This window comes from Dreissena polymorpha, chromosome 4, assembly GCF_020536995.1.
Source record: "Dreissena polymorpha isolate Duluth1 chromosome 4, UMN_Dpol_1.0, whole genome shotgun sequence".
In the NCBI taxonomy this organism is placed as follows: domain Eukaryota; kingdom Metazoa; phylum Mollusca; class Bivalvia; order Myida; family Dreissenidae; genus Dreissena; species Dreissena polymorpha.
Genome location: NC_068358.1, coordinates 89347937 through 89353122, shown reverse-complemented (window position 1 = coordinate 89353122; position 5186 = coordinate 89347937).

Genomic DNA, 5186 nt, shown 5'->3' with positions numbered 1-5186 from the left:
CCAGAAAGTATAACAACACTGAATCCCTATAGACACTGAGGGTCAAGCTCTCTGTGACTTGTTATAGTTATGCCTTTTATTGGTCATAAAATGGTATATTTAAGCCGTTGCCAGAAGTCAACATTAAACTCGGAATTAAGGAAAGCAACACATTCAATATTAATGAACAGCAAGTTTTTATTTCATAAAAGCATTTAAATATAGTCATATAGCATTACAGACATCATCAAATTTATTGTACATACAGTTATACACAAAACATGAGAAGAAAATGCACCATGTACGACAATTTCTAAAAAAAAAATATTTTTAAAAATAAAATTATTTGCCTACCTACCTACCCTAATTTTTTTGGCCATGTCAGTGGAAACAAACGATTTTTTTTTAGGCCTAATACAAACCATGTTTACAAAACATGTAATTAATTGTAAGTTCACAAATCAATGCGTTTATTTCAGGTTACTGAAGTTTAACCTGTACCTTTATAGTTGTTAAACACGAAAGTCACTGTATGAATTATTAATGAGATTAAACTGTCCCATCAAATATGTACAATCAGATCCGAGCAAGGTGTTTAATTACACCGTGCCTGTTACAGCGATGCACTTTAGGTACGTTAACACATGTGAAGTTGTCTTGAAAAGCAATTATGTACATGTCCAAGTTAACCGATTTAAGGATGATATAACTGCTCCCGCTGCTTGCTGATGTTTTGTTAACCGTCATTCAACCTGCTTGAGTGTTTACTAAATGTTGTATATCACAAATTATGGTTTTGTTTGCACTTTTTGTGGTTTAGAAATAGCGAAGTTGACGCAAATGAAAGATATCTACAAAAACAAAATAAAATAATGATGGGTGGTCAAAACTGGATAAAATCGTCAGCATTTACGACTTAGACCCGTTTCATAATAGGCGGCGACACATTGCGGCAAATGGCGAACGAAATTCTCCTAAGTATCCTAACACTGAAGATACGACTTTGAAGATAAGATTTGCGACTCAGTCTCTCTATCATCCGCAAGTCTTCTTTCATGTCGCATACCATTCCTATCCGCGTATTTTGAAACAATATTTAGTTCTTAAAATACTTGCTTCTGTTCCAATGTCCGTAAGATAGGGATTTTAGCAAATATTCCCCCCAAAACAAATAATCGCTTCTGAAAAACTGGGTTTAGTGCATTTTGCAAAACATAACGTCCCAGATTATCCAGTGCAGTCCGCACACGCTAATCAGGGACGATACTCTTCGCCTTTATGAAATGTTATGTTTAAAGGAAGTTTCATCAAAACGAAAATGTCATCCCTGAATAGCCTGTGCGGACTACACATGCTTTTCTGGGATGACACTTTATGCATGTGCATGAAGTTCTGTTTACCCAGAACGTATATCAATTATGCAATTTCCTTTGTTTACATTGTCTAGATCACCATCGGTATTTGCCGTCTCGGGTTCGTTACCACGTACATGTCGGACCCACTGATTGCCGGCTTCACTACTGGTGTCGCAATCCACGTGGGCACCAGTCAGGTCAAATACGTCTCCGGGCTCAATATTCCACGCACGGACGGAATTTTCCAAGTTGTCAATGTCAGTATTCGTTAAGATATTTTGAAATGAACTTATACTTTAATGAACTTTATATAAGGGAAAATATATTAGTCTGGGCACTTATGCGTGCATCCGTTTTTTGTCTACGTTAACCCATATATGCCTAGCGTCTAGAAAACAGGTCTTGGCAAACAGCGTAGACCGCGATGAGACGCCGCATGATGCGGCGTCTCATCAGGGTCTGCGCTGTTTGCTAAAGGAATTTCTGTAAGAAATATTCTAAATATAGAAAAAAAATATACTAGACATCCCTAATTTTGGAAATAAATTGATCGAATTTAGAAGGATGGGAGAGTCCACTATGCATAAATGGTTTAATTGCCTGGCTAATATGTTTATAAACTCAAATGGGTACACATGATTTCTATCAGTTACCACTAAGTCGCTGTTGTTATAACTTATATTTGGAACAAAAACTTTTGAGTCTCTTCAGTTAAAAAATGTTTCCATTCCATTGAGCATTGCGATGTTTAGATACGGCATATGTGCCTCATTTAAATTGTACGAATATACCGGATAACCGATTAACAAACATTAGAACGTTCGAAGTTTATTATAATGTGTTTTTAGCTAAAAACTTAAGTTTGCGAAAAGTAATATTAGCTTAACCAGTGAGATATGTCGTAAGTTGTCCTAACGTCCGCACATGATTTACTCATGATATACTATATATGTTTTTGTAAACATTTTATGAGGTTTTTTTAATTATTACACCATTGGGCATGTATGCGCTAAAATATTCATGTTAAGTTCGCAATCTCTTCCATTTTTTCATCGTGTAACCTGATCCTTATAAGACGCATATAACAGCGGGTACTTGAACGTTTCTATACCCTTTTCATGTATTTCTTAAAGTTCAAGTTCATACTACTAAATGACTACCGTATTAACCTTGAGGTAAACAAAACGCACGGGTTGTGCTGGAATAACAAAATTCGTTAACGCAGCATGATTGTTGGTTACATGTGCATTGGGCCAGTTTAAAGTAGGTTGCACGTGCATTGGGCCAGTTTAAAGTAGAAAATTGTAATGTTTACACCAACAAACAAACATTTAATCATTGTTGTTAACAGGTGCAAACGGCCAGTTTAAAGTAGATAGTTGAAATTCTGACACAAACAACAAAATGTACCGTTGATTGCGATACTGTCTCTTTCAAACACGTTTCCATGTTTGTACCTTATAATATTATTACGTAATAATGGAGAAAATAAATAACACCACGATTATTATAGAGCTGTAACGCCCATACATAATAATTGCTTTAAATGTATAACGATGCTAATAAAACAGTATGCTCAGACAAATGTCCTGGGTGTGTGTGTGGGGGGGGGGGGAGCAAGCACGCGTAAAATTTAGTTAAGCTTATCAACTGTTATTATGTGAATGCATCTATCGTGTGTGGAGGACAAAACAATCGAAAATATGTTTTGCCATCGGCCTGTAAAGAGTACACTGTTTAGAGTATTTGATGTTTCTCACTAGGGGCCAATGTATACATGCAATAATTCGTAACAAAACTTATACTATGTACGTCTATATTATAATAGTAACGCATGTCTTGTCATACAAATGAATTACCAAAAGAATATGCTTACATACCCTATGTATTCGTATCACAAATTGTCTTAAAGCACACCTCTCACCATGTTATTAATTGAGTTTAATTTTCGAGACAAGAGATTTGTTATTCTCCTGTTTTAGATAATTAGAAAAAAACACAGTAGCGTTTACCTAAGTACTTGTGCGAATTCAATTTGCACTCCATGTCAAAGGATAAGTTCTGTATTCATCAAGGTCTTATGCGGCACAATACATGTATATCTGTATAAAAACAAACGTTTAAATCCTTTTTTTTTCTAAATCAAGAACGAAAACGACGTATATCATATTGGGAGACCAATGAAAAGGCAGAACGATACACCAACTCGAAGGGCACACATTTCTTAAACCCTCTAATTACTATAAATGGTTGATATCACGCCGGCATTGCTTAAGGTGTGATATGTAAATGTATGTGCGGTCCATTTCAGACGTGAGCAATAGTTTTAAGTGTAATATTACACACTTAAATGTCTTTTACAAATCTATAAGATTGGCCATGCATGTTTGTAAATTATGTTATTGTATGTATTATTTTATTGTACATGTCATGGACTAGACAATAAACTTTGAAACTCTCTACACATCTTTTCGAACATTCACAAGACGAACATCGCTACCCTCATCATCTCGATCATCTGCATGGTAGCTCTCTACTTGGTCAAGGAGCAAATCAACCAATGATTCGAGAAGAAGCTCAGGGTGCCCGTCCCCATCGAACTTATAGTGGTATGTCGCCTATTGATGCCTAATCTCCGCACGTATACATTGTAGATGCCCTTTTATTGTGTTTCTCATTTTTGTTTGTATAAAAAATGTCTGCTTTAAAGGGGCCTTTTCACGCTTAGGTAAATTAACAAATTTAAAAAAAGTTGTTTCAGATTCGCAAATTTTCGTTTTAGTTATGATATTTGTGAGGAAACAGTAATACTGAACATTTACCATGGTCCAATATAGCCATTATATGCATCTTTTGACGATTTAAAACCCTGAAACTTATAAAGCGTTGCAACGCGAAACGATTGAATAATTTGGAGAGTTCTGTTGTTGTCGTTTAAGTTTTTGAAAATACGAAGATTGTTTATATAAAGTATAAAATACGTCTCTCATCCGTGCTTGGCAGGATGGCCGAGCGGTCTAATTTGTTTTTACTCCAGGACTCCGGGGGTCACTGGTTCGAGCCCAGATGCGGTCTACTTTTTTCCTTTTTTAATTTAATTCTTGATTTTTTACTGGATCTTTTTAGATCCAATGTTTACATTTATTAATATAAAGCATTTAATGACAAACTTCAAAACATGCCAAAATCTGTTAAAAAGGCCCCTTTAAAAGGTATTGTTTACTGATTTACAGGAATTGAAAAAAGCTTTATAAAAATACATTATGTTCGGGATTCGAATTTATACTTTTTGTAGTACATGTAGTAGTATTTGCAGAAAAAGCACACTTCTCTACTGCACCACGCACGTTATTATATGCGCTGAAGAAAATAAACACCATATTCTACACAACGTTTTTCCATATTATCAAGGAAAATGCGCTTAAAACGCATTATTATTTTTCCGATTTCGATAATAATCAATTTAACTAAAATAAATACTAAAAATCAACGAATATTTAGCAAAATATTTCGTAAAATAAAGTTAACCCATAAAAAATCAATGTTCATTAATGGCCAAAATTTTAACGCTAGATGTTGTATGGTAGCATAGATTAAAAGAGATGCAAAATGCTAGTTTGTATTTTTTGTGGCACAATATATTCCATTTTAATCACTTATCGTTGAGTGTGATTAAAGAACCAGTATTTAAAAAAAAAACTTCGCCACCAGTACTATTTTACACTGTTTTTTTTCGAAACTATGACACTTATTTGAAAAACTTTTGTAAAACTGTGAGCTATTCGCTTTAAAAACCAATAATGGACCTTCGCAATTGTAGCCATATTAAGTATACGTGTTGTACAAATTAAA